A 23286-nucleotide genomic window follows, 5' to 3' on the forward strand; every position below is an offset into this window, starting at 1 on the left:
ACTTGGGAATTTTTGCCCAGTGACGTTGCACTGAGTAATCAGTTTGGAATAAAATCAGTGTCTGAGAACATTTTTCATTGTAAAATATATTCAAATTTCACAAAGATTCTCTCTCAAAAGCTGCTGATAAAAATTTTGCAATTCCCAAGCATTATAGAAAGATGTCTCCTGTGGAAGCCAATTAACCTAAGGCTTACTTGGATTCTAATTCTTTTTTTTTTTTCCTCCCCTTCTTCTGCCTCCCCCACCCCCACTCCAGTTCAAGCCGTTGTTTCTCAGTCTAGTTGTGTAGGACAAAGCTCCCTGGCCTATGCTGCTATTATGAGCAGGCAAAAGGTCAACAACCCTAGAACAAGTTTCATAAGTTAGAACGAAAGTCAAGCTAAAAAAGGTAAGCAGCCCAGTTAATATTCTTTTCACTCACAAGCATGAAACTTCAGATGAGCGAGGCTATTGGGTAATCTGCTCCTTTATGAAAGGAAACAGACCGATAGCCAGGCCTTTGGGTGATGCCAATGTGGGTCAATACATTACTCTGCTCCCATCAATCAAGGAACCACCCTGTTTCCCCGAAAATAAGACCTAGCCGGAAAATCAACTCTAATGCATCTTTCAGAGCAAAAATTCATGTAAGACCTGGTCTTATTTTACTATATTATAAGACTGGGTCTTATCTAACATAATATAATATAACACCGGGTCTTATATTAATTTTTGCTCCAAAAGACGCATTAGAGCTGATGGTCCAGCTAGGTCTTATTTTCGGGAAATATGGCATATCCAGCCCTTGGACATTGGCAGAACAACATTTTCAATGTTAGTTCTGTGATTTTAGGTGTAGCAGAATCTCTCCTTTAATACAAAGACTTCTTAGTTGACAAAGGTAATCTAGTCAACTTAAAAAGTACACAAAGCTTGCAATTAGAAGCAGTATTTGTTGGATTTCACTAAATAAACAGACTCACTACAGCAAGTATTTAGTGTATATTTCCTGAATGAAGGCTGGGAAAATAGAGATTCTACTCACATTTCAGGGACTTGCAACACAAGGACATTATAGGACATCACATCCTGCCTCTCACCCACGGAGGGACTACCTCTCTACAACTTCATTGGTTAATGGGCCTCCACACTTAGTCAAGCATTTCCAGGAAGAGAACTGACAAATTCTTAAGATTGCCAATTATGCTTTTTTTTTTCTCTTTTAAATTTGGATAAGTAATACATTCATGGGGATAAAATATTTTTAATTATAAAAACACTAGTAAAAATTCTCCCTGCAACCCATCAGCCCAGTTCTACAAGCACACCACCAGCATCTCTGTAGCCCACTCTGCATCGAAGAATAATCATTGTACATTTCCTGTTTATTCCTCCAGGGATTTTGTGCATATAAAAGTGAATGTAAATATATTTTTCCAGTTCCACTTTTAAAGAGTTCCACTTATTAGAAAATGTTTGCTATGATTCTAATTTGTTTCCTTTTGTTGAACATAAAAATTACAGCAATCATATTTAAAGACATTAAGTGGTATTAAATCTGAACATATATGAATGTTTGTGTACTACACTAAATGCTTTACAAATATTATGCCACATTATCCTTATAACAATCCTGTGATGTTGGTCTTATTATTATTTTATAAAGGCAATAAGCCCTTGACACAGAAAAGATAGCAAATTGCAGTACAGGTTAGCAAAACAATCCTCTGATCTAAAACCTTTGTAATTTCCTGAATAATAGGGATACTAGGAACATCTTTTTTTCTAATATTTGCTTTTGCACTCCCGTTTCTGACACAGAGCTCCTAAAACCCTTGCAATTCCTGAATGATAGGGGTGGTAGGAGCACCTTACTCAGAGCTCCTAAATCCCTTAGAATTTCCTAGGTAATAAAAGAATGGGGATAGCTATTTTTTTAGAGTAGGTCCGTTAATGACAAATTCTTTTAGTTTTCCTTTATCTGAGAATGTTTTGATTTCCCTTTCATGTCTTTTGTTCTAAAGAGGAAACTCTTAGTGGGCTCTTAGTTTCAGGGTAGGGGCTGGTCACCAGAAAGACTAAGCCATGATTAGAAGCTTGGAAATTTCAGGCCCAACCCCCATCCTCTGGGGAGGGAAGATCTGGAGAGTGAGTTTATAACTGATCAGGCCTGTGATGATGCCTTCATAAAATTCCCTAAACTACAGGGTTTGGTGAGCTTTCAGGTTGGCAGACACATCCAAATGCTGATAGGATGGCGCACCCTAACTTCCTGGGGGCAGAAGCCCTAGTGCTCAGGACCCTTCCAGACCTTGCCTTATGTGCCTCTTGATCTGCCTGCTGATTTGTACAGTATGTACAGTATAAACTAGTTAAGGTAGGTAGATTTTTCCCTGAGCTTTGTGAGCCATTTCAGCAACTTATCAAGTCTGAGGGAGGATTGTGGACAGAAGTGTGGATACCCTGGGGACCCATTACTCGCAACTGGTATCTAAAGTAAGGACACTCTTGTGGAACTGAGCCCTTAAGCTTGTTGAGTCTGACACTAACTCTTACTCATTAATGTCAGAATTTCATTAAATTATAGGACACCATGTTGGTGTCTGGAAAGTTGAAAAATTCCTGGGTGTGAGGGAAAAAAAAAAAAACATTTGGTGTGAAAAGTGTTCTTTGCATAGAGAAACAGTTTTTGTTCAGCAGGTTAAAATCTAAAGGATGGAAAAGGACATGCTGTGCAATCTATAACCAAAAGAAAGGACTACCTCTATGAATATAAGACAAAATAGACTTCAGAAGAAATAAAATTATACATACAAAGAGGATTACTATACAACGATAAAAGGGTCAATCCACCAAAAAGACAGAGCAATATTCAAGTATATGAACCAAACAACAGAGTTGCAAAATATGTATGTGTGTGTGGGCGGGGAACCTGATAGAATTAAAAGGACAAATCTACAATTTTAGCTGTTGTTTTCAACACCCTTCCCTTAACAATTGATAGACTAACTGCAGAAAAAATCAACAAGGATATAGAACTCAACAACACTGTCAACCAACAGGATCTAACCAATAACAGCAGAACACACATTCTGTTCAAGTGACTATGAAACATACCAAGATCCCGAACTATAAAAGAAACTCCAACAAATTTAAGAGAATCAAAATCATACAAAGTGTATTGTCCAAGCACATATAAATCAAATTAGAAATCAATAAGAGAAACATAACAGGAAAATAACAAAACCTGGAAATTAAATAATACAATAATCCAAAAATGAAAGAGGAAGTCTCAAAGGAAAATTAAAAATACATTGAACTAAATGAAAATTAAAAATACAACATATCAAAATTTATGGGGTACAGCTAAAGCAGTGCTGAGTAGGAATTTTAAAGCATGAAATGTATACATTAAAAAATAAGAAAAGTTTCACATCAATAATCTAAGCCCCCATTTCAAGAACCTAGAAAAAATAAGAGCAAACCAAACCCAAAGCAATCAGAAGGAAAAAACAATAATGATAAGATCAGAAATTATTGAAATTCAAAATGGAAAAATCTATGAAACAAAGAGCTATTTTTTTCAAAGATCAATAAAACTGACATACCTCTAGCAATACTGACAAAGTAAACAGAGAAAAGACACAAAGTACCAATATCAGAAATGAAGTAGTGGATATCACTGTACACAAATCCAATTAGTAAATAGGCAAAAGACATAAAGAGAGTTCACCAAAGATGTTATACAGATGGTAAATAAGCACATGAAAAGATGTTTGACAGCATTAGCCATTAGAGAAATATAAATTAAAACCACAATGATGTATGATTACATATGGATCAGAATGACTAAAATTAAAAATTGTGAAAAACCCAAATGACCGCAAGGACACAGAGACACTGGATCACTCACACTTTGCTACTGCGAATGTAAAATGGTACAACCATTCTAGAAAACACTTTACCAGTTTCTTCAAAAACTAAATGTAGCTACCATACCATCAGAGAGCAACTGCACTGTTAGGCATTTATCCCAGAGAAATGAAGACTTCTGTTCACAGAAAACTTGTACATGCATGTTTATAGCAGCTTTACTTGAAATAACTAAAAACTGAAAATAGCACATGGCACTTGTGTCCTGGAATTATACTCTTTGAGCATTTTACTTATTGGCTTCTACATCCTTTCCAACTAAAATATGACATGTTTGAGGTCAAAGTTCTTACCCACCTGTGAGATGTAGTATAGAGTGTTAAAGGATGACAACTGTGAAGCCAGACTGTGTGGATCAGATCCTACACGGTAGCTTACTGGACTTCGAAATGTTATTTGGACTTGGAAATGTTATTTGATTTCCCTGTGTCTTTATTTTTTTATCTGTAATAATGGTGATAATAAGGCTCCTACCTGCAAAGCACAATGAAGGTCCTGGCACATAGTAAGCTCAAACCCAAACACGTAGCTTCTCCCACCTAGCCCAGAGCCTGGCAAAGAGTAAATGCTTTAATAAATGTTTGTTGAATGAATGAATAAATGTGGAAATTAACGCATTATTAAGATTCTGAAATATTTTCCCAACAGCTGTTTAAATTGTCGACTTTATTCTATCCCTATCACTATAAATCTAATCAAGGCCCTTATGTCTTATTATATCAGTATAATAATCTCTGGCATAATAAATGAGATCATGTTTAACATACTTAGTGTGACACAAAATTCTCAATAATTATAACCATGATTAGATTACTACAGTATTGTAAATTCCTTCACAATTCTATCACAGGGAATCATTCTCTCTTAATAAAGTAAAAATCTTACTCTCTTAATAAAGTAAAAATCTCGTTGAATAACATTTAAGAACTTACAATCTGACTTTTACCTAGTTTTATGTATAAAGAAAGTGTTCAAGGTGGCTGGACAGCTCAGTTGGTTAGAGCACAGTGTTCTTAACAACAAGGCTACCAGTTGGATCCCCATGTGGGCCACTGTGAGCTGTGCCCTCCACAACTAGATTGAAACAATTACTTGACTTGGAGCTGATGGGTCCTGGAAAAACACACTTAAATAAATAAAAGTTTTTAAAAAATGGTTATATGGATGCTTAAGGAACTTAGTGAAAACTTCAACAAAAAGATTGCAAGCATAAAAAAGGACATAAAAACCATAAAAAAACAGTCAAAAGTGAAGAATACAATAACTGAAATGAATAATGCATTAGGAGGTATCACCAGCAAAATAGATGAAGCAGAGGATCAAATCAGCAATTTGGAAGGCAAGGTAGCAGAAAACATCCAATCGGAACAGAAAAAAGAAAAAACAATTTTAAAAAATGAGGATGGTTTTAAAAAATAAGGATGGTTTAAGAGATCTCTGGGACGACATCGAGCATAAAAACATGTGCATCATAGGGGTACCAGAAGGAGAATAGAGAAAGCAAGGATTGAAAATCTATTTGAAGAAATAATGCCTGAAAACTTCCTAACCTGGTGAAAGAAATAGACATAGCCTAAAAAGTAAAGAGAGTCCCAAACAACATGAACCTAAACAGGCCCTCACCATGACACATTCTAATTAAAATGGCAAAGGTGAAAGACAAAGAGAGAATCCTAAAATCAGCAGAAGAAAGGCAACTAGTAACTTATATGGCAGCTCCTATAAGATAATAAGCTGATTTCTCAATAGAAACTTTGCAGACCAGAAGGAATTGGCATGAAATATTCAGTGATTAAAAAGTAAGAACCTACAACCAGGACTACTCTACCCAGTAAAGATATCGATTCAAAAGTGAAGGACAGGAAATAGCATTTTGGTCAAGGTAGTACAGTAGGTAAACTCTATGCTTAACTTCTCTCATGACTACATCAAAATTACAACTAAACTACAAAACAACCATCATTGAGAATCTCCTAAAATCTTGCTGAACCAAAGCCCTACAACTAAGGATATGCAGAAGAAGCCACATCAAGACTGGTAGGAGGGTCAGAGATGCAAAATGGGCTGCTCCTATACTTGCATATGACCATTAAAAATCAGGATGGATATCTCAGCTGTGGATGTCATCCCAAAAGAGCAAGGGTTCCCAACCCCTCCCCAGTCCCAGGTTCCAGTGCTGGGGAGAGAAGTCCCCATAATTTCTGGTTGTGAAAACCAGCAGAGATTGTGACTGAGTGAGATAGAGGGTGGCTGGAGTCCCAGGCACTCCTATTAAAGGGACTGCACATGGACTTACTGACAGACTCATTGGCTCTCAGCTCCAGGACTAGCGGAGCAGCTGAAAGAGGCAGGAGGGACATATGGTAGGGAACTGAGCTGTCTGGCTTCAGGACAGGGATGGAGAGGCAGCTTTCTCCAGGATAGAGGAGCTGATGGAAACCATTGTTCTTTGGTGAGCCCTCCCCCTTCCTGGCTGCCATATCTGAGTCTCCATCAAGCTGGCTAATGAGCCTCAGTCACCACACCCTGGTGATTTGAGATCCCGCCCCAACCAACTTTTGGGCACACCCAAGCCACTTCCAGTGGCTTTTTCATACAAAATGTCTGCCTTTGCTCATGCTGCAGTCTTTCTGAGGGTCTCTCAAAGGTTCATGGAACCCAGACAAGCAGCATCTGGCTTGCACATGACCCATAGCTCTAGCTGAGCAGCCCTAGGCCCAGCACTAGTGGCAGCCAGCCTTGGTTCACAGCTTGACCTCTCAAGGCACTTCCAAGAAGGTGATGGCCATCTGTGGATTATTTTGTGACTCCTGCTGGGTGGCCTCAGGTGGAACACTGGTTGTGGCTGAACTTGACCTGCAGTGGGTTCCCTCATTGGTGGCCCTAAGACTGATGCCCCTATAGACCAGGTTTGAAACAAGCTGGAGAATCACCCAGCCACCTCCAAGGATGACACACCCAAGGAGCAGATTGGGCAGGCACCAGAGTCCTGCTGAGGCAAGTCCTGCTCTGTAGGGTCAGCTTCTGCACCAAAATTTCTCCACTGTAGTCAAGGCCAGTCCTCACAACCAATGAGTCAAGGGTCAATCCCTCCCATTGATGAGCAAATAGCAACCAAGACTGAACTACAAGAGGAGGGCACACACAACACACAAGGGACACAACTGGAGTGCGTGGCTCAAGTGACCAAGAAGATTGCACCACTGAGCCCCACAGGACACCTACTACATAAGGCCACTCTACAAAGCAGCCCTACATAATACTTAGGGGGGGGGGAAAAACACACAGGGAGGCAGTCCAAATGGGGAGACAAAGGAACATGTCTGAAATAAAAGAACAGAACAAAGCTCTAGGGAAAAAACTAAACAAAATGGAGACAAGTAATCTACCAGATACAGAGTTCCAAACATTGGTTATAAGGACGCTCAGTGATCTCAGGGAGAACTTCAACAAAGATATAGGAAACATAAAAATGGAAATAGATGACAATATTAAGAACTAGTCATAAATAAAGAATACAATAATGGAAATGAAGAATACATTAGAGAGAATCAATAGTAGATTAGATGAAGCAAAGGATCGAATCAGAGATTTAGAAGACAAGGTAGCAGAAAACACCCAATCAGGACAGCAAAAAGAAAAGAGGATCCAAAATATTGAGGACAGTATAATGGGCCTCTGGGACAACCTCAAGTGTTCCACAATTTGCATTACAGGGGTACCAGAAGGACAGAAAGAGAGCAAGAAATTGAAAACCTATTTGAAGAAATAATGACAGAAAACATCCCTAACCTGGCAAAGAAAATAGATGTGCAAGCCCAGGAAGTGCAGAGAGTACCAAACAAGATGAACCCAAAGAGGCCCACACCTAGACAAACCATAATTAAAATGCCAAAGGTTAAAGACAAAGAGAATCTTAAAAGCAGCAAGAGAAAAGCAGTTAGTTACCTACAAGGGAGTTCCCATAAAACTGCTAATTTCTCAACAGAAACGTTGCAGGCCAGAAGGGATTGGCACAAAATATTCAAAGTAATAAAAAGCAAAGACCTACAACCGAGATTACTCTACCCAGCAAAGATATCATTTAGAATTGAAAGATAGATAAAGAGCTTCGCAGACAAGAAAAAGCTAAAGGAGTTCATCACCACCAAACCAGTATTACAAGGAATATTAAAGGGACTTCTTTAAGATGAGAAAAAAAATTAAATATGAATAATAAAATGGCAATAACTACATCCCTATCAACAATTACTTTCAATGGAAATGGAATAAATGCTCCAATCAAAAGATAGGGGAGCTGAATGGATAAGATAACAAGACTGTTACATATGCTGCTTACAACAGACTCACTTCAGATTGAAAGACACACATAGACTGAAAGTAAAGGAATGGAGAAAGATATTTCATGAAAATGGAAACAAACAAACAAAGAAAAAGCTGGGATAGCAATACATGTATCAGACAAAATAGACTTTCATACAAAGGCTATAACAAGAGAAAAAGAAGGACCTAGTAATCCCACTTCAGGGTATTTATCCAAACAAACCCAAAATGCTACTTCAAGGGGATATGGTCATCCATATGTTCATTGCAGCATTATTTACTTAAGGCAAGATATGAAGACAACCTGGGTGTCCCTGAGTGGATGAATGGATAAAGACGAGGTGGTACATATATACAATGGAATGTTACTCAGTCGTAAAAAAGAATGAAATCTTGCCATCTGCAACAACATAGATATGCTTAGAGGTTATTGCTGAGTGCAGTAAGCAGACAGTGAAAGACAAATGTCATATGATTTCACTTATAAGTGGAATCTAAAGAACAAAATAAACAAGCAAACAAAACAGAAACAAACTCATAGATACAGAGAACATTTTGATGGTTACCAGATGGCAGGGAGGTTGGAGGTGAGGTGAGGTGAGGTGAAAAAGGGGAAGAGATTAAGCACAAATTGGTTGTTACAAAGTAGTCATGGAGATGTAGGGTATAGCATAGGGAATGGAGTCAATAATATTGTGGATAACTATGTATGGTATCAGATGGGTACCAGATTTATTGGTGTAATAGATCGGAGTGGGATTGGGGGCAGGGTGAAAAGGTGATGGCATTAAGAAGTACAAATTGGCAGTTAAAAAATAGTCATGGGGATATAAATTAAAGCACGAGGAATATCGTTAATGACAAGATAATAACTATGCATAGTGCCAAGTGAGTACTAGACTAGTCAAGGAGAACATTTCTTAAATTATATAAATATCTAACCACTATGCTGTATACCTGAAATTAATATAAAACAATATGGAATGTCAACTGTAATTGAAAAAGTAAAAGGGGAAGGAAAAAGTGAAGAGAAATAAGAGGTCCAAATTTCCAGGTATAAAATAAATAAATCATGGGGATGTAAAGTATAGCATAAGGAATATAGTCAATAACATTGTGATAGCATAGTATGGTGTCAGATAGTAGCTGGACTTATCATGGTGATCACTTCTTTGGTATATAAATGTTGAATAACTATAGAGTATACCTGAAACTAATATAATATTCTATGCTAGCTATATTTTTAATTAAAATCTTTTTTTTTAAAATCCACCAAGTTACTCACTATTTCCTGAGGAAGCCATGGGTCGAACTGAAATGTTCTTCTACTCTTCTTTATCTGACAAATATTTTCTTTTTAATAAAGCTGTCGTGCTATCATTTATCTCTACCCAAATCCCACCCATCTAAACCATTCTTCAAGCATTCATTTGTTATTTATCTTTTTTATCCCTGGGAGCCAACACAGTACGTGTCATAGAATAATGCTCATTAAAGTTTGTTCAGTTGAATTAAGGAAGAGAGAGAGAAGTGCTAAAGCCACCAGTTTTCAAAACTCCTGAAACCTGCACTAGTTTCTTTGGAATGTAATCATAACTGAGTGTCATGAGCAATATTTGGTAAAGTGCTTGAATTTCCAAGAAGTAGGACACTTTACAGATATTATAAAAGGTTGCCACATGAATCTCCTAGTAAATTCTGAGTGTGTATCTCTAAGGACTGTATCTAAGCTGGGTATTAAAGGAGGCGCCACCATTTTCACCTCTTCTCTCCCTCATTCTCTGCCCCCAAGGAGCACTCCTCCCAACTAACTCCTGCTGTTAAACTCCCAAACACACACATGTGGGTCCATTCCTACTGTCTCCTTTCTATCTCTTTTAGGAAACTTCATTCACCTTTCCGTAAAAAATTCCAATTCTTAGGGTCCTATTCCCAGCTATTTTAAATAATATTAATACTTTGATAACTAACACAACTTACAGTTTTTCTTCTGCATATACTTCTGTCACATCATTTGAGCATTTGAGTATTTTGAAGTAATTCCTAGTTCGACTTCATAAATCCCAACCAAGAATTTTACCTCATCCTTCAAATTACTGCCACCAGATAGACAGTGCCAATGACGAGATTATAAGCTTTATGGAACACTGAGCCCAACTGAGTCAGTATAAACCTGACTTCATTTCCAAAAATTAAAAACATCTATTAAAAAGGAATAAATGTATATTCATTATATAATTTAATCAGATTATTCTTAGAGAAAAAAGATACCACTATCAAGATACATTAATCTACTACTTTTATTTACTTAATTTTCTGTGTGGTAAAAATTTGTGACAACATTTTGGCAGGCGTTTCTAAATAGAGTTTTCCGTCAGAATTTTTTCCATATCTTCCATGAGCTAGTTCCTTTCTCATTGATAATTCACTCTCTGAAGACAACCAAGATGGTGCAGTAGGTAAATGCTGTGTTTACCTTCTCTCACAACCACATCAAAATTACAACTAATCTACAAAACAACCATTATTGAGAATCACCTAAAATCAAGCTGAACTGAAGCTTTTCAATTAAGGACTTGCAGAAGAAGCCACAGACTGGTAGGAAGGTCAGAGACATGGCACGGGCTGGCCCCACACTCACATGAGACCATTGAAGATCAGGGAGGGCTGTTTCAGCTGTGGGATTCCCCCCATTCCCAAGAGGAGTGAGAGGTACTAGCGCCACCCCACCCCAAGGTTCCAGGGATGGGGAGAAAAGTCCCCACAATTTTTGGTTGTGAAAAACAGCAGAGATTGTGACTGAGTGAGACAGTGTGGCTGCATTCACAGGTGCTCCTCTTAAAGGGACTGTGGGCAGACTTATCCACCAGTGGAATCATTCGCTCTGAGCTCCAGCACTGGGGCAGCAGTTGGAAAGGCAGCAGGGACACATGGTGGGTAATTGAGTTGCCTGGCTTGTGAGGGGAGCTGGAGAGGCAGCTTCCTCCTGGATAGGGAAGCTGGCAGAGGCCGTAGTTTCTTTCTTGAGCCCACCCCATTCCCAGCATGTGAACAAAGGTGGCCATCATTTCTGAGTCTCTGCCATTCATTTTCCACCACCCTGGAGATTTGAGATGTCACCCCGCCCAACTTTGGGGCACACTCAGGCTGCTTTCAGTGGCTTTTTCATGCAGACTGCTTGCCTTGGCTCAAGCTGCACTTTCCTAGGGTCTCTCAAAGGTTCATGAAACACAGGCAAGCAGCATTTGGCTTGAGCGTGGCCTGTACCTCTGGCTGAGCAGCCCTAAGCCCGCACTAGCGGCAGCCGGCCTTGGTTCACGGATTAGCCTCTCAAGGCGCTTCCAAGTACAGCACTGGCAGCAGACATTTGTGGATTTCTTTCTGGCTCCCACTGGGTGGCCCCAGGTGGGGCACGGGCTGTGGCTGAAGTAGACATACAGCAGATCCCCAACCAGCTGGCCCTGAGGCTGGTGCCCCTCCCCCCCCTTCAAAACAAGTTAGAGCATCACCCAGCTGCCTCCAAGTATGATACACCCAAGGGGCAGATTGAGCAGACACCAGAGTCCTGCTGAGGCAGATCCTGCTCTGTAGAATCAGCCCCTGCACAACAACTCTTCCACTATAGTCAACGCCAGTCCTCACAACCAGTGAGCCCAAGGGTCAGTCACTCACATTGATGTGCATTGATGTGTTGAGTCTATCAACCAAGACTCAACTATAAGAGGAGGGCACACACAACCCACACAAGGGATATACCTGGAGCACATGGCTCAGGTGACCAGAAAGACTGTGCCACTGAACCCCACAGCACACCTACTGCATAAGGCTACTCTCCTAAGACTGGGAGACATAGCAGCCCTACCTAATACATAGAAACAAACAAAAGGGAGGGAGCCAAAATGGGGAAATAAAGAAACATGTCCCAGATACATGAAATACATGAAAGAACAGAACAAAGCTCCAGAAAAAGAACTAAGCAAAACGGAGATAAGCAATCTATCAGATGCAGAGTTCCAAACATTCGTTATGAGAATGCTCAATGATCTCATAAAAATGAAGATGGAAACCATAAAAAAAGAACCAGTCAGAAATAAAGGATACAATAATGGAAACGGAGAATATATCACAGGGAATCAACAGTAGATTAGATGAAGCAGAGTATCCAACCAGCAATGTAGAAGATAAGGTAGCAAAAAACACCCAACCAGAATAGCAAAAAGAAAAAAACAATTCAAAAAATTGAGGAGAGTTTAAGGGGTCTCCAGGACATCAAAAATAACATTCGCATTATAGGGGTACCAGAAGAAGAAGAGAGAGAGCAAATAATTGAAAACCTGTTTTAAGAAATAATGACAGAAAACTTCCCTAACCTGGTGAAGGAAATGAACATACAAGCCCAGGAAGCACAGAGAGTCCCAAACAAGACAAACCCAAAGAGGCCCACACCAAGACACATCATAATTAAAATGCCAAAGGTTAAAGACAAAGAGAATCTTAAAAGCAGCAAGAGAAAAGCAGTTAGTTACCTACAAGGGAGCCCCCATAAGACTGTCAGCTGATTTCTCAACAGAAACTTTGCAGGCAAGAAGGGAGTGACAGGAAATATTCCAAGTGATGAAAATCAATGACATACAACCAAGATTGTTCTACCAGCAAGGCTGTCATTTAGAATTGAAGGACAGATAAGGAACTTCCCAGACAAGAAAAAACTGAAGGAGTTCATCGTCACCAAACCAGTATTACAAGGACTCTTAGAGGGACTTCTTTAAGATGAGAGGGAGGTTAAGGACAGGTGAAAGGGAAAGAATTAAGAAGAACAAATTGGATGTTATACAATAGTCATGGGGAGTAGGTTATAGCATAAGGAATATAGTCAACAATATTATAATAAGTAGGCATGGTGTCAGATAGGTACTAGATCTATCAGGGGGATAGATGGGAAGGACATTGGGGTCAGGGTGAAGAAGGTGAAGGCATTAAGAAATACAAATTGATCGTTAATACAGTATGGGGAATATAATCAACAATATTGTAAAGATCATGTAAGGTGCCAGATGGGCACTGGACTTATCAGGGGGATCACGTCACAGACTGTGTAGGTGACTGACCAATGTGCTACACACCTGAAGAGCTGAAGTAGAATAATATTGAATGTCAACTATAACTAAACATATAGGTATATATAGTCACAGGATGTGGAGTACAACACAGGGAAGATAGTCGATGGTATTGTAATAGCTATATAAGATGTCAGAGGGGTAGTGCCTTGGGGGGTGGGCTATCACTTTATGAGGGGTTTAAATGTCTAATTATTACATTGCTTTGTACATCTGAAACTAATAAAAAATAAAAATTTTTAAAAATGAAAAAATAATAACTCTCTGACCGATATCAACCTATACTGGGTTAGGGTGTACTTCCCCTGGCTGGTTTTAACCCTCTGTCACTGTTTCACATTGACCCCCTATTTTACTGATTGTGCATCTCTCTACCACCCAAGGAATAGAACTCTAATCAAAATTTAAATCTATGCCTTTGAAAAAAATTAAAAAATAATAAAATCTATGCCTTTGTTTTCTCTTTCCTTCTATAACTGATATCAAGTCTGGTCATAGAAACACGTTTTTCAATTGCAACCTGAGCAAATTCCACAGGCTCCCCCACCTTTTCATATAGAACTTCCAGTCCCAGGCAAATTCCATGTTCCCAAATCCCCAGCCAGTCACAACTGCCAATCTGCAGGTAAGCAGGGTCTCCCAGGTGATCGATGCAGCAACAAGGGTCAAGCCTCTCTCCCACTTGGGTTAAACTCTAAGGGTGGGAATCAGAGGTGTTGCTCAAACTTCACTGCTAATATTTTTAGTGAAATGGATTTCTCTATTTTTACTTATTCTCTTTCCCTGTTAAAAGACAAACATGACACTTTCATGTTCAGAATCATTTTCCTCTTCAATGTCTAAGGCTTTATGGCTGAGCCAAGCATGGCTCTTTTTGCTTTTAGGATGAAGTTTCCACCCCGACATGCTCATCCTATACAAACAGTTCTGAAGTGCCCCAGCATCACATCAGACATATCCAGAGTGCCTGAGCCCTGGGAGAAGCAAAGCCCAAGTTCAAGTTGATTACTCACCACCTATTATGACTAAGTGAAGAAATGACAAAATTGGTTGTATTTTTCCATTTCAAAAGAGAACATCTCAAAATGATAATACCTTAGCCCAAAGAAACAAATGCCTAAGAGCAAAACTTCGAACAAGAGTGAAGTTTGAGACAACTTCCTCAAAAACTGCAGGCCTTTCTTAACACACACAGGATTGCTTTGATGAGCGTTATGAGACAGCCTATCAGACAGCCTCCAGCCCTGGGTCCTAAGTAGCCCAGGGCGTATGTTTTCCTGTGTCCAGGACACAGAGATCGGCACTCAGGAGCTGGCCAGCTGCCACTCACAAAGAGAACCTTCACACAGGTTTATTGTGGTAATTGTAGCTTCCAAAAACAACTTGACATTTAAGTGTTGCCGCTAATTATTCTAACAATCAACCTACTGTTTTCCAGTACCACCTAGAGTTTCTTTCATTTCCATTCAAGTTCTCTTTTTGAAATGAAAGTCATTTCCTACCTGAGTACTTTTGCTTTCTATTTGTGCAGATTTGTGAAAATCTTTCCTCTAGATTTGTTGTTAAAGCTATCTAAAGCTGCTCTCTATTCTACTTTTAGAAGGTTTCTTTTCAAAGTGTATAGGCAGTGGTTGATCATTCAGTTGTTACATTGAGCATTTGCTCAGGGTAGGGATGGGAGAAATCAGGGCATTGACATTTATAGAGCATTATACTGGGCTCCTTACATAGATGTGAAAGCCTCACAACTTTCCTCGAGGATGAGTAGTAATGCCTTCATTTTATAGATGGAGAAACACAGGCACCAAGAGGCAAAGTAATATGCTCAAGGTCATGCAGATCTTAAGGTACAGAAACTGGGTTTTAGCCCAGATCTGTCCAATTCCAGATCCCATTCCCTCTCCATCTACCAAAAGCCTTGCATGAGTCAGAAAGAGAGTTCCATAAATGGTTCTCACCACACCAGGCTGCGCCCTCCTTTTCAGTATAGCAATCCATTTCCCAACACACCTCTTATTAGATGTTCCTGTATATACCATGTTAAAAGAGTATTTATGCCTATTGTTTGTCTCCAAACAGATGTCTCCATTATTTTGTCTCATTTGTGTATTGTTTTGTACCTCAGATGTGCACAGTTCTAGAATTAATGCATAATTTCTTACAAAGTCTTAGCCTGTAAGTGTACCCTGTCTCTCCTAAAAACTATTCATTTGGATGAAATTACTTGGGAATATTTAGCTAAATTACAGCTATTACTGAGGTATGAATTCAGGCTGATAGATTTAAATTTACAATCTGAAAAGATCTTGCTTCTAGATGGTGCAGTTAATTGTTACCTTCTTTAGTGAGTTGAAAATTTTCCTTTATATAAGATGATTGGGGCACAGTGGATTGGGAGAACAGTGAGCCTTAAAATCTATAACAGTTTGATAAGCTGATATGAAATGGAAATTAATGTTAATATAAATCGGTAAACACTAATCAGACATATTAGGTGAAAGTTACATACCAAATATTTGTATAGACCATGCCTGGAAAGCTGAGTATTTAACTTTCCCTGTAAACTTTCTTGAATTTTGATTTGTGTGGGCAGCTTTGCTAAACAGGTCTCCAAAGAAATACTCAACCAGTGAGGTCAGTTTAGTTAAGCATCTGTGAAAAAAATAAAATGTGTATATAAGAATCTAAATTGTTGAGTCAACACCACCTAGAGAAAACACAGCAGCCATGTGCAAATACAACTAAGCAATTTTGAAATCCTAAAGTAATTTGCAACATATTATCTGACTACAATAGCCTACAACCACATCTTGCATATAAAGGGCAAAGCGGCCAAGGTTTTAATTTGGGCAAAATTCATGTCACCTATTTTGGGTTGATCGTTATTTCAACAACTGAGTTCTGTAAGCAAATAAAATTATTTAATTTTTAAAATATTTTTTTCTCTTTCCCTTATGGTGGGAAGCGATCTGTAGTGTATCAGCACACCCATTCTCTGTAAAAACAATCCCCAATTTTCTCAAAGTTCCCCCTAGAAAATGTTCTATCATCTTAACAACACAAAACACTATCTCCTGCTCCTGGTACTCTACTCATTAGCAGCATCGTTCACTTGTATTTATCACATTTTATCTTGTATTATTAGTTACCTTTCACAATTTATTATTTGTTATCATACATGTATGCAATTTGTACACCAACAATAGACTGTACAGTTCTGGAAAACGAAGTTGACTATCCATCTTTATAGCCTCCCCAGTGCATAACATGATGCTGTATGTGTGTGATTAATACAGAGCTCATGACTTACCTAGCACTGTTTTTCTAAAATTTTAATCAGGGTTATCTTCTTTGATAAACATGAAATATTTCCTTTAAAATATTCTGCTGATATGGAAAATTGAATTAGATCATATTTTTTTAGTCAATATATGGATATCTGTGTTGAGATTGATATGGATAGCTATATGGTACTGAGACATTAATAAAAATAACACAAACTCTAAACATAATTTGCTAGAATTATAGAACTAAAATACAAGAACAGGCCTCGAGAGATTGTCAAATCATCATTCAAGCTCATCATTAAATGATCTTTTAACCATGTTTCAAAACATAGTATAAATGCTATAATGTCTAAAATGCTTTTTATCAATAGAATGTATTATGTATGTCATTCATTAATAACTCTAATATATTACATCAACTGAAATGTTTTGTTACATATTTACTACTCTGCAGTTGCCAGATAGCATTACAGTATACATTTTTCTAAAGCACTGATTCTTCCCAACATTGGTTCACCTGCTTGCTTTGGCAGCTCTAACAAACATTCTCTAATTTTATTATTCCATTTCTTTTCCAATGATCTAATGCCTTTTATATTTTTTCATTTTGATATTTTGATATAGAAATTCAACTGACATTCAGCATGTGCTTAGTTCTAACGTTGAATAATTCATAAAGCAAATGTATGATGAGATTGATAAGAATCTCTGGATCTTACCATGAATTCTGACTTTCTTGGAAGACAGAGGAGAGGGATATATATCATAACAGTACCAAAAATAGACAAATTGACTGATGAAAATGACAATTTTCCAGTTTTTTTTAATGTATCAACCTTTAACAATCTAAGATAGTTAAACTTTGAATAAAAACTCAAAGCCTTCCCCTATCTGCATCCATTACAAACACAAACTACATCTAATCTGTGAAAGCTGACTCTTATGTTAATTCCAAACCTAATCTTCAGAGGCCAATCCTAAAATTAGCATGGTGTACTCATAATAATGAGCAAGAAATCCTGGTGTCCTGGTGTCCAAATCCCTGCCCAAATTTCTAATAGTCATTAACTTTGAGTCCAAGCACCATTGCTGAGACAGACTTTTGAAACTTCCGCTGCACTGAAACATTTTGAGGTACACCAGAACTGGGAACAACTTTATTGTTTGTGAGGGAACCTAACAAACAACTCTAAAGAAGGAAATCTTATTTCACAATTGAACTATCAAACCCCAGGTGAACTGAGATGAGTGGCAGCTTTGTGAGACGAGAAATCTCAAGAGAAAATCCCAGTGAGGAGAGAAGTGCAGCATAGAAATGGAAGCAGAAAGAAAGTGGGAAAATGGGTTAAGGAGCTAGAAAAAGGAAAAAGGGAGGATACCAAGGCCAAATCTAAGAACTTTGTAGGAAGTAAGAGGGCAGGTAATTCTGTCTCCCAGCTTTCTGAAAGCCACTCCCATTCCAACTCTCTTACACACACACACACATGCACACAATCACACACCACACACTCTACCAAGGTTAGATCACGAATTATAATAGTCCACACTGATATGCTCAGTTAAGCAAAGGAGAGTGGCAAAAAAAAAAAAAGAAAAAAAGAATCCTTGACCTGCCTAGAATGTGGGGCAGGTTGGTGAAGATGGGTAGATCAAGATGAAGGAGATGAACTATGAAGGAGAGCTTGAAAGGGCACCAGAACACCTCAGCATCTCCTTTTTAAATTAAATTTATTGGGGCGACATTGGTTAGTAAAATTATATATGTTTCAAGTGTACATTTCTGTAATATATTATCTGTATATTGCACTGTGTGCTGACCACCCAAATTCCAGTCTCCTTTCGTCACCATATATTGACGCCCTTTACTCTCTTCTATGTCTCCCTCTCCCCTTTCCCTCTGGTAACCACTATACTATTGTCCATGTTTATAAGTTTTTGTTTGTTTGTTTATTTGTCTTGTTTGTTTGTTGCTTTCAGTTTTACATCCCACATATGAGTAAGAGTGAAATGATAAGGTTCTGAACTTTTTCTGCATGACTTATTTTGCTTAGAATAATACTCTCAAGAGCCATCCATTGTTGCAAATGATAGTATTTTATCTTTTCTTATTGCTGAATAATGTTCCACTGTGTGTGTGTGTGTGTGTGTGTGTGTGTGTGTGTGTGTGTGTGTGTATCCCATCTTCTTTATCCAATCATTTATCAAAGGACACTTCGGTTGTGTCCATGTCTTGGCCTCCATGAATAGTGCTGCAGTGAACATAGGGGTACATATATCTGTACGAATAAATGTTTTCAAAATTTTCAGGTAGATACCCAGAAGAGGGATTGCTGGGTCATATGGTAATGCTATTCTTAATTTTTTGAAGAACCTCCATACTGTAAAAGCAAAAATAAATGAATGGGACTACATCAAATTAAAAAGCTTCTGCACAGCAAAAAGAAGCCATCAAAAAAACAAAGAGGCAACCAAACAAATGGGAGAAGATATTTGTAAACAACACCACCAATAAGGGGCTGATATCATATATATATATATATATATATATATGAAACTCATACAACTCAACACCAAAAAAACAAACAATCCAATTAAAAAATGGGCACAGGACCTGAACAGACACTTCTCCCAAGAAGACATACAAATGGCAAAGAGATATATGACAAAATGCTTAACTTCACCAGCTATTAGAGAAATACAAATCAAAACCACCTTACGTTGTTAGAATGGCCATTATCAACAAGACAGGTAATAACGAGTGTTGGAGAAGTTGTGGGGAAAAGGAACCCTCATACACTGTGGATGGGAATGTACATTGGACCGCCACTTTGGAAAACAGCATCTTATCTAGCACCTGCCTCCTGACAGACTGGAATCATTACATTGCACAGTGTTTTTGCTTAGTGGTGGTTCACTATGACTATGTAAGGAAAAGCTGTTCTGCAGGGGAAGACACCTGTTTGAGGGGTACTCTTCCTTTTCCCTCTTTGGGCTTATATTAAGAGAGAGAGATTAATAGACATTTCTCTTTCTAAAGTCTTACTCGGAATTTTCTTTTAGGCAAATCTGCCAAACACTTACTGATATTGCTACTTTTTTGTAACATAAAAACTAGAATTGAGATATTCCCAATTTTACTTAAACGATTAAATTTTTATGTTCCAGCATTTTCCTATCTGAGGAAAAATAATAACTAAACTATAGCTGTAACTCCCCCCCAAAAAATGAAAATTTTAATGCAAATTAGGGAAAACCTTCCTTAGAGAACATTATCAAAAACAGAATAGGTTGCCTTTAGTGACACAGAGGCCTTCACTACTTCTTCGAGCAGAATCTGGGCCCTAAAAAATGATTAGAGAAGATTCATGAATCAGGCAGTTCAGTGAAGTCAAATGTATGCTGTGTTGTGTGAGTATGCGTGTGTAGAGAAAGAAAAAAAGTATGGTAAAATATTAGCAATTATTGAATCCAGGTGGAAAATATATGGGCATTTGTTATTCTGTCAACTTTTCTGTAGTTTTGAAAATTTTATAATGTTGAGAAAAAAATACCTCTGCAAACTTATTATGTGTATAACACATAATAAGCATTCCCAGTCAAGTTATTATATTATATTCTAAGTATTCTTTTGTGATCTTTTTTCACCAAATATGTATACTTCTCCATATGAATAAATTTATGTTTACATTATCGTTTTTAAAGCAGTCCATTGTATGGCTTTGCTTTAACTTTTTAAAACTAATTCTCATTAGTATATGAGATATTTAGGTAGTTTCCACTTGTTTTTAATTTAAATAATACAGCAATGAGCATCTTGTATACATATCTTCACTTGTGTGTGATTACTTCCTTACAAAATACCTAAAAGTGGAAACATGGGGTCAAAGAGTACACATATTTTACACTTTGAAACAGTGGTGGCAAGACTACTTTTCATATAGTTTGGTTGTGTATTCCCTCCCACAGTGTGTGAGAGAGCCCATTTTCTGAGTCTCACTGAACATTGGTTATTACCAATTTTTAAAATATTTTCCCATGATAAGATCATAGGCATTCTTTTAATTTGCATTTATTTCATCATTGGTGAGTTTAAACTTTATTTCATATGTTTACTGGCCATTTGTGTTTTTTCTTTTGTGTTTCTCCTGGAGTATCCAGTATTCCTTATTAACTTTATAAACATCTTGTAATATCTCTTACATAAAAAAGTTGTGTACTTTTTGTCTTTCAACTTTGCTTGCAGTGCTTCCTGTCATTAAGATATTTTCATGTTACCAATCTGTGAATTTTTCTTTAGATTTTAGCTTTAGATGTCATTTTTAGAAAGTCCTTTCCTATCCCTAGATTATGAAAATCTCACTTAAAATTTTTTGCACTATCATTACGGGTTTTTGTTTTTGTTTTTACATTTAAATTATAATCTATTGGGAATTTAGTTTGACATTAAATAACTAGACTTTTTATTTTGTCCTGGTGCTCCCCAAACTGAGAACAATAAGTATTTTTCTTTCGTGGTTTCATGTCTTTCCCACGTGCCGTTCACCAACACTTCAAGATTATTAATTCTGCATCCTAATTCAATTTATTCTCTACTTCTAAATTGCTTGCCAATTGTGGTCAGTTGAATTTTAAAAAGTACTACTGACACCAATATTCATGCCGTGATATTTCAGAACATTCATACATATTTCTGAAGTTCTGAAAAGTCATTTCAAAACCACCCAGGTCCCTCTAAAGTATAAGCTTTCCTGCCACCCTACTAGCAGGAAATGGGCTAAGTGTCTCTGCTCATTTAAGAAGTGAGTTAAGTAAAAGGTAACATTTATAGCACTCTGACAGTTTATCAATGTCTCCTGCTGACAGAAAAGGACTAACTTTTCTCCCATGCTACTGTCACTTCACTTCCTCCACACATGTGACAAGTCAGTGTGCAGCGTTTTCTTCACAAAGACTTTCCAGGTTTCCTCTGATCACAGACCTGACATTAGATAGAGAAACCTGAAACCAATGGTAAAGAAAAGGAATCTATCCCACTGTATTATCAAAAATTGGTCTCCTTCTTTTATTCAAGTTTACCTATAAAGGTTTCCTCATCACTCAGTGATAGCCATGAGTCTGGAGTCTCTGTGTGTGTTTAGTGGAACTGAGTTGAGAAGAGGTATATTTCTTCTGTTCCTTCAGAATAAAGTATAAGGCCTTTTCCTTTTTTTTTTTTTTTTTTTTTTTTTTTCATAAAATGGTTAATGAAGTACTATGAAAAATAGATTTCCATGAATCAGGCAGTACGAACTTAATGCATTTGCTATTTCCAAATCACAATGGTTCCACTTTCTCTCTCATCTAAAAACTAATAACCTCAGTGTCTCAAATCAATGAATTTGTTTCCTTTCAAACAAGCTACTTCAGGCCTAAGGTTAAAAACTGCTCTGACACAGACAATAGTTTAGTGGTTGCCAGAGGGTAACGGGGGCGGGGGGTGGGGGGTGGGAGATGAGGGTAAGGGGGATCAAATATATGGTGATGGAAGGAGAACTGACTCTGGGTGATGAACACACAATGGGATTTATAGATGATGTAATACAGAATTGTACACCTGAAATCTATGTAATTTTACTAACAATTGTCACCCCAATAAATTTAATTTAAAAAAAAAAAAAAAAAAAAAAAAAAACCTGCTCTGAGACTGTTAATCACAATTTTATTTTATCAACCCCAAGCAGGTCATAGCCTGTCCTTCCAATAATACCATCCCACCCTTTTCCCCACCAATTCCTCCAGGGAACTAAGCATCATTCTTGCATTTGTTAGTCTTTTGTTGTATTTTTTCCCCAGTCACTAGAATAAGGATGAAGTCATCTAGTTAAACAGGTTTTTCTTCCCAGTCAAGAAAAACCAGGCCAGGCCCTTCCATAGGACAGCCACTGTGGTTATTTAGAGATCACTTACTGAGTTATGTGACCTAAGAAACTGAGCCAGAAGGCACTAGAAATTCTGCCACATTCTACTCACCTGGTCAATGATGTAAGCAAGTACAAAGTCTGCGAAACTTAAGTGCTTAACATCTACAGTCTTGTTGCATTCATGGAGTTCACCATTCAAACTAGAGTCCACTGAGGATAGGAAAATTAGCATAAAATTGGATACTTCACAATTATTTTTGGAAATGTAAGCTATTAGGCAGTCCACTACTCCCTGTGTACTTGAACTGCTTTTTTTTCATTTGGTCTCTGCCTAAACAGTGTCAGTCTAGATCACAGAAAGATTGGCAGCAAGATAATTGGGAGGTACTTACCTTTTGAAGAGCTATGATGTAGCCATGTGGAATACACCCTGTTTCAGATAGAAAGCTTGCAAGCTTTGGCATGTCTCCCTTTGCAGGTCTGCCAGCCTCCGCACATTATGTTTTGAAAGCACTTCCTCCAACTGCCGCTGAATTGGCAGGGCAGACCTTCTGTGGATCACTTTTTCCATTCTCTCATTCTTGCTTAAGCATGGTGTTCTGTTGTCTGTCAACCTGCTATTCTAGACCAGGGCCTGCCCTTGGCCTGCTGAAAAACCTGGGAGCTGTTGGAAAAGAGAAAGCCTTGTTAATGGTTCATACCATACTGTCAGGCATTTGAACCTTCCTCAACTCCCCAGCCACT

At 37.9% G+C, this 23286-nt stretch overlaps 1 long non-coding RNA gene across 1 annotated transcript in view; it reads right to left on the reverse strand.

Moving 5' to 3' along the window:
- The window catches only part of LOC141568627 (uncharacterized), a 146033-nt gene extending 122977 nt beyond the window's left edge, over positions 1 to 23056 (reverse strand). The window contains exon 1 of the long non-coding RNA XR_012491804.1: positions 22935 to 23056. This is a non-coding gene — a long non-coding RNA (uncharacterized LOC141568627). The remainder of the gene's footprint in view (positions 1 to 22934) is intronic.
- Between the last annotated feature and the right edge of the window lie 230 nt (positions 23057 to 23286).

This window comes from Rhinolophus sinicus, linkage group LG14, assembly GCF_036562045.2.
Source record: "Rhinolophus sinicus isolate RSC01 linkage group LG14, ASM3656204v1, whole genome shotgun sequence".
Lineage (NCBI taxonomy): Eukaryota > Metazoa > Chordata > Mammalia > Chiroptera > Rhinolophidae > Rhinolophus > Rhinolophus sinicus.